The sequence below is a fragment of the Leptidea sinapis genome, chromosome 1, assembly GCF_905404315.1.
Source record: "Leptidea sinapis chromosome 1, ilLepSina1.1, whole genome shotgun sequence".
In the NCBI taxonomy this organism is placed as follows: domain Eukaryota; kingdom Metazoa; phylum Arthropoda; class Insecta; order Lepidoptera; family Pieridae; genus Leptidea; species Leptidea sinapis.
The window spans coordinates 15268086-15282289 of record NC_066265.1 but is presented as its reverse complement, the minus strand read 5'-3'; the positions used below and the strand labels follow the sequence as shown (position 1 = coordinate 15282289).

The window sequence follows — 14204 nt, the reverse complement described above, 5'->3', positions numbered from 1 at the left end:
TAAATCAGACAAACCACTTGCGTTATTTTATTTCTTTATAGAGATAACTTTCGATATTTAAAAATACTTTTTATCCATTCGGATCCCCTACTATGACAAGATTTGTTTAGCACAAATGTATCGGTTTGTTATCGTCCTACTCGTCTCATCCCTTATTTTCTAAAAAAAATAGCAGGGGCGTGCATAGGTTTTCTAGCAAGGTAGGCACTAGCACTGTAGTAGTTAGCCTTTAGCCTTTAGCCGGAAGTAGTACATAGGTTTTAGTATGTAGCGTAAGGAAAAATTATAATACGGTATACTATTGTATCTAAACAATAGAAGTTAAAAGAACCAAATTAAACTAAAACAAGTTTAACACTAGTGCTATATAAATTTAGTTTCATAAAGAGGTAGGCGCTGCCTAATTGCCTATATGGACGCCCCTGCCACTGCCTAATAGATAAGATACATATATGTTACAAATCACAATAAAAGTTCGCCATTCCTTGACCGCATGCTGTGGCGTATAAATAATAGTTAATAACGAGTCATAATAATAAAGAATGTATGTATTACGTCCACGGACAACACTCTATCTAGAAGATGTTTAAGTGCCAAAGAGTCAGCTTTCGCAAACACATCGGAGAGATGAGATCGCTCCGTGAACCTGTGGACTGTCCTGGAACCTCCTGCGCTTCTGGGCAACTTGGCTGGATCAGCTACCTATAATGTACGAAAAGAGAGTCTGAGTGCGGAAAAAGAAATCCACATTATATGAAATTAGGCCTCTCTCGAGGGTAGTAACATCGTCCTTGTTAATATGAATGAGCTACAGAGAAATGTGAGTCTATTTAAGCGTGTATATTACGTAGCTTATGTATATTATGTTGTTTGTTAAATATATTGATTGCGAAACGGCTTCACAGTGCTCCGTGTAACATTGACGCTTCATACCTATACAAGTAATTTAAATTTGAAATCCGCGACCTCTCGACTGAGCAGTGAAAGTCCTCTGCGGCTAATGATTTTGTAATATCTGGTGTTGTGAGAAAGTTGATGGTTACGTTGTTTGTTGGTTCCACGTCAGCCTCTCTGTTGTTGCAGCGCTGTCTTAATAATAATAATAATAATAAATTTATTTCATAAAACAGAAGTTCACAACACTTAAAAAAGCGTGTATCAAATACTGAGTGCTTCCGCGTTTTCGTAATTTTTGTAAATATTGTAATTTTTAAAGTCCTTAGTGACAAACTATGACGTCATATCGACTCTGTATTGTCTACCCGATAATACCTACAAGGCTGTTTTAAGTTAGTAATGATTCAAAATGAAGTCTTATGTTTGGATGTGTTTTTTCTGTTCGATATAGTTGGCAAAATTTCTCCCTGTTCACCTCAGACTCTAGCTTAGTTTGAAACAAAAGTAATCTGAATACATTTTAATTAAAATATAAATCGTATCTTATCAGTCGTTCTTAAAGACAACATAAAACCAGAACTAACTAGCTCTGTCTAGCTGTATACTATTTAAAAAATAATCATTATTATTTAATAATCCATGCTGAATATTTTATTCTTAGATAATTTATACGTGTAGATAGCCTCTTGCTGCTAGACAGTCGATGCAAACAATCCAGGTTTATTACTTTAGTGTGCTTGACAAGCTACGTCTTACACTCGCGATTTGTATGACACTTTGTGTTAGTGTGCGTGCATTGCTCAAAAACGTTAACTGTCATCATTATTTTTTCGACGTTTTCACAGGTGGTCCATCTAGCCGCAGAAATGACATAATATTCTATCGCTTGTGTATATTTTTTCGTATAATTTTAAAGCAGACAACAAAATTTAGGCGAGGTTCCTCAGGCGATGTTAGCGTGTTGATTTTTAATGCAGTTTTTGAAATGCATGTTATGTGGTTGGTCAAATGAAATGTGCTGCTTATAATAGATTTCTGCAGAACTAGTTTAGGGTGTGATCTGGGTTAAGTTGAAGGTTTTTAAGAGTTAGTCACAATTTTCACGACACATTTAAGTCATTTACAAATAAAGTTTTAGAAAAAATAACGACCACGGTAGATAATAGTTTGTATTAGATTGTTAATGACTTATTAATTCTTACTTTTATTTTTTGTACACCTACCACTTTATAATTATTTACATTGTATAGTTTCTAGAATTAAGATTTATTACTAAGTTACTTAATTTTTTATAATTAAAATGTTGTATGTACCTAATTAGAATAACCAACCTAGAATGAGTATGTAAGTGCAAATCAATTGTTAATGTTAAGTTGAGTTATTGTTGGTACATCTTAAACAAATAAATAAATAAAAAATATATATGCACCATTATCGTTTGCTTTTTGTGGTGTATATTTTTTGTAAATGCTAACTTACTTTAAATAATCTTAATCAAATAGAAGCCTAGTACCTATACAAATCCGGCAACAATTCGCCTAAAAAGAACAGAGAATATTTTACGTTAAGTTAGAATGCTTAAATCTGCGAAAGTCCTCAGCTAGTGTTACCTCTTAAGTGGTATCGGTTCGGAAACGCAGGAACCGGTAGCTGATTATACAAAGTGACTGATCGACTGCTGCGTGGCAATATTTAAACTTCACTTTAATCTAGATTATTTTTGATCGTTAACCGTGCTGGTCATCAAAGGCAAGGAGTGTCTTGCTATTATGCACTTAAGCTTTTAGCTTTCACCTTTAATTTAATAATTTCGTTAGAGTTGAGCATTGACTTGGGTCAATAAAATAGTTTGATTTTGTTTATCAACGCTTTTTTTTTTCATAATAAAACGTGCAAAGAAGTTCATCTAATGGCAAGTGATCTGCCCTGTATTTTCAGTACCGCTAAGATTTTTGAATGAACCCAAAATATTTTCGCCGCTTTGAGACATATTATTATGTTAAGTCTCATTAAGCCCAGTAATTTTACAAGCTATGGTGACATTCTAACCGAATTATTGATTAACGTAATCAGAAGTGAGGAGATCCGTAGGGGACGCATAGTCACCGACATATAGCCCAAATGATTGCAAAACTAAATGGGTAGGGCACATAGTTCGACAGACAGATGGCCGGTGGGACAGAATAGTCCTCGAATGGTAACCGCGTACCTACCGGAAGACGCAGTGTTGGTACGCCCCCAACAAGATGGACCAACGTCGATCGTCAAGATCGTCGGAATACGTTGGATGAGGGCAGCAGAACCGATCGTCGTGGAGATCTTTGGGGAGGCCTTTGTCCAGCAGTGGACGTGTTCCGGATGATGATGATGATTGCTTAGCGGCAGAAAAAGGCGCCGCTGTGCTACCCACCTAACACTCGTCTTTCTCAAGAAGAACAATGTCCTATTCCTTTCGTGTTACAAATGAACTGTTCAACTCATCACTTACCATCAGGCAATCCTTCCGGTTATTGTTGATGTGAACTACGGAATGTTGGACACACTTGAACATTGATTGGACGGCCAAATGGAAACAATTGTATGTAAATATCTGAACGTAACAGTCATTTATAATTCATTGTTCCCGCGCGATTTGAAAGTCAATCGACCGCGGCCATGTCGCGCGCCTGATGCGATCTGTTATGTTTTTTGTTCAATGTTTGCTGCAGTTGTTTTAATTCTGTTTGCTGTTCACTTCCACCGAGTATCGTAGACACTGCTGAGACGATGATTATTATTGTACTGTAGTGGCGTCGTTGACAATTTGGTCGTTCCCTTCCCTAAAATATTGTAGAGAGAAGCGAGGGCTGGCTGCTGGATGACGCAGAGGTTAATATGGTTAAAAAAAAGTGTGTGTGTGTGTACTTATGTATGCACGCAAAAAGTTATTCTTCTTTGGCCTAAGAAAGCAAAAATACTTAAAATTATTTATTCCTAGTGCTAGTCTACGTTTGTAAAAAGAACAATATTGTAAAAATCTTGCAACGATGGCTTTGACAGTTAATAATTAAATAACCTAATAATGGACGAAGAACCAAAAAAAATAACGAATGTCGAATAAAAAACGTCAGAAAATTTTAGAAACCAACTTTACCCTGTTTCTTTTGTGTGACAGTCATGCGCGCGCATCTTAAAATTTCACTGTCATCATTTTTTCATAACGCGCCTAAAGAAGTATAATTTCAAAAAAGGTTTGTCCCTGTACCAAGTTGCGAGAATTTTATGGCGGCTGTTGGCAGAAGATATCGCTTTTGCCATTATTCCTATGAAAATCCAAGCAAAGAGGCATTTACGAGCACAATTATATAGTTTGGTCGTTTAATTCGCCCTACATTATTGTATACAGCGCAATGTGCCCGACAGTAGTGCTCTATTGAGCACTTACTTCCTGCGCCTGCGCACCGCCACGTGACTTCACCCACACGCCTGCGTGAGAGGTGTCTGCACTCTACAATTATGCCTAAGTCGGTGTTACGTCATGACAGCGAGCTTTTGGAAATCAGCTCGCTAAGATTATAACGCTCTGGCCAGGTGTACACTCATACGGTCAGGATTTCGGAGTGAATTCGTAATTTATCATACTTGTATACTACTTCCATATAAATTATATTTAGTTTTTGAACGTTTTTCCTTCGATTTTGCAAATCCGACTACCGCGAAATGTCTTTTAATTTTTCACACACACATATCATCTGGTTTTCTATTGGTAACAGAATTTTCAAAATGAATTCAGTAGATCCAGAGATTGCCTCCCATAACATTACAAACTCAAACTCACAATATTAGGTATAGTTTGTTGTTTATAATATTAGTATTGACTCCTGCCTTGGTTGACTAAAGGCAGTATAAAAAAACAAGCAATGTCTAGTCTTTCCTGATTTGATTTCCACACTATACCTCTTTGATCAGCCAGTTAGGTTCTGTCGCGAAATAGATAAGATACTAATCTTGAACTTAATAAAACTGAGCATTATTGAGCATATGAAAAACGACCAGACACGTTTTATTGAAGATACCTTGAATGGAATCGATACATTGAAGATCGTGTTGACCTGGAAGTATAATATACGTGTAAAGTTTTTGGCTAAACGCTAAAAATGGCAAGAATTTCAATACCACTAAAGCTTAGGACAAAATAAGTTACCGTTCCCTGTAAGTATAATAATAACCCACACCATATGAACTATCCTAACGGTAGGATCCTGATTAATATAGTTATATAGTATGTAGGTTATTATATCTACTATTTTCCCCGAATTCTGTATAGTGTTGTATATCTGAAATTTTCAAATTCAAATTCACTTTATTCATGTAGGTCACAGAAATGACTCTTATGAAGGTCAAAAAAAAGTATATAAAAATATTGTTTCTTATTGAATTTACCGCTACTTCGTAAAGGGTTGAGCTAATGAGAGAAAAAATAAAAACCCTTAAAATATGATCACACGTCGAACACGTGGACACATTTATTTACAGTGTGTCAAAATGAAAACTATAATGGTAATAATCTTATAAATCATCCCAATTAAAATATATAGCTTAGGTCTAATATTTTAACATGCCCTTATACAATTGACCCAAAAACACGAAAATTGCCGAGTGACAAGGTTCAAGGATAGCACGAATAAAGAAAAACTTATTAGAATACAACTAAAATTTTAAAATAAATATGTATGTACATTTTGAAGCGCCTATTATTAGAGTAGCGCGAAATAGAACGACTTTTCTCAAAGAAGGTTGTTGAAATATAATGATCACGTGGCGTTTCTCTTGTAGTATCCTACTAATATTATAAATGTGAAAGTTTGTATGTCTGGATGTATGTTTGAACTTCTTTAACGCAAAATCTATTGAATAGATTTTGATGAAACTTTACAATAATATAGCTTACACACCAGAATAACAAATAGGCTAAAATTTATAAAACTATAGTGTGAATTATACAAAATATAAAAGAAGTGTGATTGTTACTAATGAATACAACTAGCGCCATCTCTTATCAACTAGCAAGCAAAAGATCAATACAATTTATATGGCAAAACAACGTTTACCGGGTCAGCTAGTTTAAATATATATTTGTACTAGCTGACCCAGCAAATGTTGTATTGCCGATATTAAAATCGCGATACAAAAGTAACTGTTGATCGTAGATGGTTGAAAATTTGAAGTTTAATGCTGACTCATAATCAAACAAATTTAAAAAAAAATACAAAAAAAAAAAATCGTGTGGACCACCCTTAACATTCAGGTGGATGAAAAATAGATGTTGTCCGATTCTCAGACCTACCCAATATGCACCCAAAATTTCATGAGAATCGGTCAAGCGGTTTTGGAGGAGTTCAATGTTTAACACCATGACACGAGAATTTTATATATTAGATTAGTGAGGAATACATCAATGCATAATAATATGTTATATAGAAAGTGTGTGGAGCCTGCACTCTGACCCATCAACATAATAATTCTCAGAGATAATGTCAACAATTCATCGTATGTGTAACAAGAAACCACGAGACAGACGAATATAGCTCTTACAATGTACACGGTAGAGAGCACAACCGCTTACAGAGTAATAAGTTGGCGCTAAAAATAAACCAGTTCTTCTAGAAATTGATAACAACGAATACGAAATAACAGATAAGTGTTGTGATTTGTTAATGTATGTGGGTATTTGACAGGAATAAGAGGAATTAGCTGGAAGAGTCGGGCTATCTGCATATTAGCTGATATACGGGTAAGAGGTCGATATTTCAGCTGACGATTTGGACCAGACCTGGATTGAAAAGAAAATTCATTGGGCAGCTGTTGTAAAACATAACCGTCGCTGGTAATCGCTATATGGAATCAGCGGCGAACAGGGAGAAATGGAGGAAGATGAAGGATGCTGATTGATATATCTACTTATAGGAATCAATATATGTTCTCTGATGGTAAATGATGCCCGCATCCCATATTGCATTGCATGCCACTGGAATTATTGAACGTTACCGGTCTTTTTTAGGAACTTGGCAACAATGCGAAAGGAAGTTCACGTTTTGGTCTCCACAGATGATTCCTTAATATAACTGTGTGAGACAAGGTGTTTCTTGCTAATCTCACAGCTGTGGAATACCAGATATCGATGTGGTGAAAAAATGTCGCAGTTTGGATCGTATATCTGGTGGTGATGAATTATATAAGCTAGATGATTCAGGAAAAAATCACCTACGTACTACTGTTGACTCAACGCGACTGGATTGGATTGCATATTCAGCCAGTGTCTTCCGCTATTAAGAAAGACTAAAGATTTCCCTATAGATACCTCGCCACTTAATAATTTAACTGCAACCATCTAGCGCGAAAGTAATGCTGACTTAATTATAATCCAACATATTTCCAGACTCGGTATGTACCTATTCGTTTGCAATACGCGCGCAATATTATAAACCAAGATAATATTCAGACATATTAAAAATAATCAAAATCTAGAACAAGTAAGAATTGATAAGCTGGTGTGCATTCGACATAACGAATGTTTTTACATGATAAACTTATCACTGGCGACTACACGATTTAGTGTAGATACTGAATTTCCGGGCTATTCCAGACTACACTTGTATCGTATTTAGATTATTGAATGGCTGGGCAAATGCGTGTGGTGAATATCAACTTCCATTCAAAAGGACCTATGTAGCATAGTTTAGTGGTACTTGAGAACCCTGTGGAGTTCGGTGAATAGAAGTACCAACGGGCGTACGTGTTACGGGATGGTGAGTTATCACCTCCCAGACACCAGAGGAATCACAGAACGTCGCCACGCTGTTGGTTAGGTGTTTGTTTTGATAAAAAAAAAAGCCCGCTGAGTTTCTGGCGCCCGTTCTTGTCAGGTCTGAGATATACTTTTTCGAATGGGTGGTAGTTTTTGACATTCAATAAGTAATTTCATATCCTATTTGGAATTTGAATAATTGTTATAAGTTAATTTCATTCCAGACCTTTGGTTTTGACTGTTTACATAGACAGTCAAAGTGACACTGGCTCACTCGACTTGATACTATAATGAAATGAAAATCAAAAGTATAAATAAATAAAAACTAAATTCAAAAGAATTGTTAAAAGACGTTTATGTGGTAAAGTTTATTATAACATAAACTTTTATAACGATAACACAGATTGGGAATGCAAATTAGAAAAACTTTAATTAAAAAAAAGAAGCCCGCTGAGTTCTTTGCCTGTTCTTCTTAGGTCGGAGACATACGAGGGGCGGTCAAAAAGTTCGCGGAATGGCGGGGTTGGCGGGGGTGAGGTCGCTCCTCCAGGTAGCCGCTACTTGAGTAACTCATAATTACTATATATGCCAATTTCTAGCCTAATTGGGTCATTAGCTTTCGAGTTACAAACGAGTGAACAAGTAAATCGGGAACAAACTAGCCACTATGGAGAAAATTGAACATCGCGCCGTCGTAAAGTTCCTCACCAAACAAGGAAAAACGCCTCAAACTATTTTGCAAGAGATGTTAGCTGTTTACGGAGACTCTGCTCCTGGTAAAACCATGATTTACAAATGGCACGGCCTTTTCAAGCAAGAAAGGGAGTCAATTGAAGATGATCCTCGACCTGGACGGCCCATTGAGGCCACTACGCCGGAAATCATTGAAAAAGTTGAAAAACTTGTATTGGAAGACGGAAGGTTGAAGAAGAAACAACTTGCAGCATCAGTTGGAGTATCAGAAACCACAATTTTAAATATTCTTCATCAACATCTTGGCATGAGTAAAGTGTGTTCAAGGTGGGTCCCGAGAATGCTCACGCCGCTGCAAAAACGTGAGCGCGTCAACTGTTCCCGCGAGTATTTGGACCGCTGTGGAGAAGTTAGGGAAGAAATTATGGCCCGAATTGTAACCGGTGATGAAACTTGGGTTCACCACTATGAGCCTGAGTCAAAGCAGGAGTCGATGCAGTGGCACAAAAAAGGCACACCACCCCCAAAAAAATTTAAAGTGTCGCAATCGGCCGGAAAGATCATGGCGACTATTTTTTGGGATACTGAAGGTATTCTTTTGATCGATTATAAAGAACGTGGTGTTTCTATAACGGGAGAGTACTACGCTTCCCTATTGGACCGATTAAAAGAAGCTATTAAAGAAAAAAGAAGAGGAAAACTGACAAAAGGTGTACTCCTTTTGCACGACAACGCGCCCGTTCACACGAGTCATGTTGCGACGGCTGCCATTCATCGATGCGGTTTTGAACAACTACGCCATCCACCCTACAGTCCAGACCTGGCCCCTAGCGATTTTTATTTATTCCCAAAGATGAAGAAAGAGCTGCGTGGAAAAAAATTTAGAGACGATGATGAAGTCAAGTCGGCGATTTCGGCGTATTTTGACGCCCAAGACAAAACCTATTTTTTCGACGGTATTAATAAGTTATATGCCAGATCCCAAAAATGTATTCGTGTTAAGGGGGAATATATTGAAAAGGAAAAATAACATAATGTATCATTTCATCTTTTTTCCCAGTCATTCCGCGAACTTTTTGACCTCCCCTCGTACATTTTCTAATAGGTAATAGATTTTACGTTCAATAAGTGATTTAACATCCTATTTTAAATAAAACCCACGACTATGTGTGTGGCAAAATCGCAATTTGGTGGCCCGTGCCACATTGGGAATCTAGACAGGCGGGGTGTAACGATGACGATGTTAACATTTCGAACCAGGCTATAACAATACAATGCACGTACGTACCTTGAACTGCTAGTGACACTCGATGATCTTCCACCGGCTACAGGGACTCTCACGTGGTCGATAAGATCTTGGAAGAGATGCGCGCGCGCGACGGTTGCCCTAAATTCTACCAGTTCTTTTTACCTGTGGTAGGCGCCTTTGCACAGGATGCCGGCTAGGTTATGGATACCAAAACGACGACTATTTCTGCCTTTAAGCAGCAATGTGTAAACATTACTGTGTTTCAGTCTGAAGGGAGCCGTAGCTAGTGAAATTACTGGGCAAATTAGAATTAGCAACTTATGTCTCAAGGTGACGAGCGCAATTGTAGTGCCGCTCAGAATTTTTGGATTTTTCAAGAATCGGGAGCGGCACTACATTGTAATGGGCAGGGCGTTTGAATTTCTATCAGCTGAACGCCATGCTCGTCTCGTTCCTTTTTTCATAAAAAAATATAGTGCCAACCATCGTTCATCGTTGGCGCGAAATATAAGAGTGTTACGGTAACGAAACAATTTGGTATTTCGACTTGATGAACATAAGGGTAATAACGTATAAGCTGTGTGACGTGGCAAACAAAGCGGTAAAGATAAGTGTGTTATTGTTGTTTTATCTGTTGTTTATGTTGCTTATCTGTACACCGGCGTTGACGGGTACAGAGTAGTGCAGTCTGGGCCACTACCTTGGTGGATATTTGTGCAGGCCGCCTTACCTTTTATCATTACAAGATTTAGATATAATTATTTTCATATATCATATAACAGCATGTGCGTCGTTGTCAGAAATGTGCTGTTAAGTTGGGAATTATAAAAGGACATAGAGTACGGCAATCAGGTCTGCCGCACTGGGGAGTATGAGCTCGAATCATTTGACCGCGTGCAACGCAGAGTTGTTGGAATTATCTGCGATCCAGACTCCAGTGCTCTGTGAACGGCGTTGCGTATCTTTTCCGGCATTTACCACTAGAGTGTTGCGAAGACCCGTTTGACCCGATTGATTCCGATAAGTTCCAACGTCGACATACCACAAATTGGATATTATTCCCACCATATAGATGTCTGGCGTTCCTCTACAGTGCGATATTGTCCATGTAAATCCATGCTGTGGAGGATTTTTTTGTTCTGAAATCGAATATATACTCTACATTTTGTAGGACAAAGTTGGCATCCCCACGTCGCCACTAATTCGACAATACCATATAGAAATATATCCACACGTTTATTTCTCTTGCCGTTTTAAAGTTACCAGAATAGTGATCAAGCTGGTAGCTATACCAATGTGATTTATTTTCTTTGTCTCGCATCGGAACCGAATGATTGAGCCTTGATTGAACACGTTGCTCTGTACTTCCACGAGCGATGCACTTAACTTGTGAATTTTATTGTATTTTTTTTTTTTTTTTTTTTTTTTTTTTTTTTTTTTTTTTTTTTTTGAGAGGAGGAAATACTGTTACGTATTTACGCCCCGGAACGGGGCGTAATATGTCGGACTCGAGTGTCCGCGTAAGCGGACACCCCATACCGACTAAAACCTCCTCTGTGCTGTTAGCAGCCCTGGCTTTCACAGCGAAGTAGGACGTGGGCCGTGGAGGCCGCAAAGACTACGCAACAACAGTCGCGGTGCGTCTCCTAAGGAGACTCGAACCTCAGACCGGCTGTGTGCTTGTGGGAAGGAGAGAGAATGAAAATGAAGATGAAATGAAGATGAAAGATGAAAAGGTGATAAGAGCACACTCGCCGGCGAGTGTGGTGATGTTTTGTGTAATGTATGTAAGTGTGAATGTATGTGTTTATGATTGCATGTATGTGTGTTTGTATGTATGTACGTAGTGTAAATGTTTGTGTGCATGTATGTTTGTGTTTGTGTCTGTTTGTGGAGTGTGTTTGTGATTGTGTAAGTGGTGTATGTCAGTCCGTCAGTCAGTCCGTGTGTGAGTGAGTGTGGTGAAGCGATTACAGGACGAGGACTAACGTCTCGTCGGGTATCAAAACAATGTGTGGTGTATCTAGGGTGCGGGCCGCTGGCCATCGTCAGAGTGACGAGTGCCAGTGGTTTGCGGTGGTTGACCGCGCCTACGCCTGCGAAGGCGGTGTGTGCGTGTCTGTGTCGGTGTTTGTGTGGGTGTCGCGTTCGCGATGGTGATGTCGTCATCCGGGTCTACCGTTACGTGTCTGGGACGTCTTATTGGGTTGAGACTATGGTGAAGGGGAGTGTACCCGCATGCCTTCCTAACCAAGATGTTGGGATGGTTAGGCGCCTTGTCAAAGAAGCGTCGCGAGATCTCTTTGAAGTGTTGAGCTATTGTCGGAAGCTCTAGGTCGCGGTGAAGGTCAACGTTTCGGATGAACCACGGGGCTCCGGTTGCCATGCGCGTGAATTTATTTTGAACTACTTGCAAACGGCGTAAGTAGCTCGGTCGGGTGTGCGTGAAAACGACGCTTGCGTATGACAGTATGGGCCGTACGATGGTTTTGTACATCGTCACTTTGTGTTTGAGCGGAAGTTTGCTTCGCCCACACACAAGTGGATAAAGGCGACTGAGGACAAATCGGGCTCTATTGCATACCGTATCAATATGTTTCTTGAAGTTCATATTGCTGTTGAACGTGACTCCTAAGTATTTGTAATCCTTCACCCACGGTATGGGTGTTTCATACAGTTTAATAACGTCAGTCGGTTGTTTTTTAGCGCGGATGCTATTCGCGTTACCGAAGAGTACCGCTGCACTCTTGGTGGGGTTCACTTCAATCCGCCATTTTCTGAACCAGTTGCCTAGTTCATCGACGGCGGCTTGAAGCACTTTAATGTTCTTGCTCAAGGTTGAGCGGTTGGAGCCGAAGTAGAGTGCCGTGTCGTCAGCGTACTGAGCGAGCTGGACACTCGGAAACTTGGGAATGTCGCTCGTGAAGAGCGAGAAAAGAGTGGGAGAGAGGACCGAACCCTGTGGCACGCCAGACCTGATGGGTCTGGGTGAGGATAGGGTGCCCTCTACTCGATATCGGAAGGAGCGATCGGTAAGGTAGGCTCGAATGATGCGCACGAGCCTGTCTGGCACTCCCAGTTGATACAGCTTGAATACTAAGCCGTTGTGCCATACCTTGTCGAAGGCCTTCGCGACATCGAAAAACACGGCTGCCGTGGTAGCGTGAAATTGACGTCGTATGAGAATGTACTCGGTGAGTCGGTGAGCCTGCTGGGGACACGAGTGAGCGGTTCTGAATCCGAACTGTATGTCGGGTATCAGGTTAAGCTCCGCGATGTAATGATTAAGACGCGCGAGAATTAATCTTTCGTAAAGTTTCCCGATCGAGTTAATTAAGCTAATAGGCCTATAGCTACTCGGATTAGCTTTAGGTTTATTGGGTTTTGGGATACCGATAACAATGGAATCCTTCCATTGTTCGGGGAACGCGCTATTAGACAATAGAATATTAAAAATGGTAACCAATAAAGTAATAAGAGTCGAGGGTAGGATTTTAAGAACCCTATTGTTTATAGTGTCGGGCCCCGGGGCCTTCTTGGAGTGAAGCTCCTTAATTATTAGTTTCACCTCTTCGTAAGAGGTGGGTTTTATTACGTCGCCTGAAGGGCTCAGAGCGGAGCGACGTTCAACTTCACGATCAACTTCGTCAACGTGTGTCGGGTCGGCTGCTGCATTTGGAGAGCACTGACTCTCGAGACTATCGGCGAGGCATTCAGCCTTCTCATCGTCATCGAGCGCCGGCTGCAGTCCCGGTCTGTCCAAAGGAGGCATGACAGTGGGCGGCTCCTGTTTGAACGCGCGAGGCAGCTTCCAGAAAGCCACATGTGATGGCTTAAGGTTGCCGAGCAAGCGGTCCCAACGTTCGCCGCGGAGTTCCGCGATACGTTCCCGTACCACCCGCTGTAGGTAGCGGAGGTGGCGCCTATTCTCGACCGACGGATACCTGTCGTAAAGTCTAGTGGCTCTGTGCTTCTGTGTGAGTAAGTTCCTGACCTCTGGAGGCAGGTTTAGGCGATGCGGTTGCATCGTCGGAACCTGCCTGGAGCAGGCCTTGATCCTACTCTGTATGTGTGACGTCACATGAGAGATAGCACTGTGAGCCGTATCGACCGAGTCGATGACGTCCGGTATACGGTCAAGGTCGTCGGACTTGATAGACTCGAGATCCTTTTCCAGCCGTTGCCAGTCGATCACTGTTTTCGTCGGTGGTTGAAAGTTAACCGGTGGGCCTAGATTTAGGACGACGGGCCGGTGGTCTGACTCTAATTCGTGAAGAACCTCGATTGAATTTACATTGAGCGTTACGTTTTTAAGTAACGCAACGTCTAGAATGTCGGGTCGGTGCGCGACGTTATCCGGATAACGTGTTGGTTCGTCGGGTGCTATTACTGAAAAGTTCCGCGTGTCTGTGAGAGAGTTTAATAAAATTCCGTTTCTATTTGTGGCTCTACTGTTCCAGCTGGAGTGTTTGGCGTTAAGATCGCCTCCCACTATGACTGCGGCCCCGTGGCCGAGTAATGCTTCTATATCTGTGTCTAATATTTGTTTGTTCGGCGGAAGATAAGCTGAAATAACAG

General features: G+C 40.3%; 1 protein-coding gene across 1 annotated transcript in view; it reads left to right on the top strand.

The window, feature by feature from the left end:
* Nucleotides 1-14204, top strand: part of LOC126965513 (E3 ubiquitin-protein ligase znrf2) — a 153706-nt gene that overhangs the window by 71726 nt on the left and 67776 nt on the right. The gene's annotated exons all lie outside the window — the stretch shown is intronic.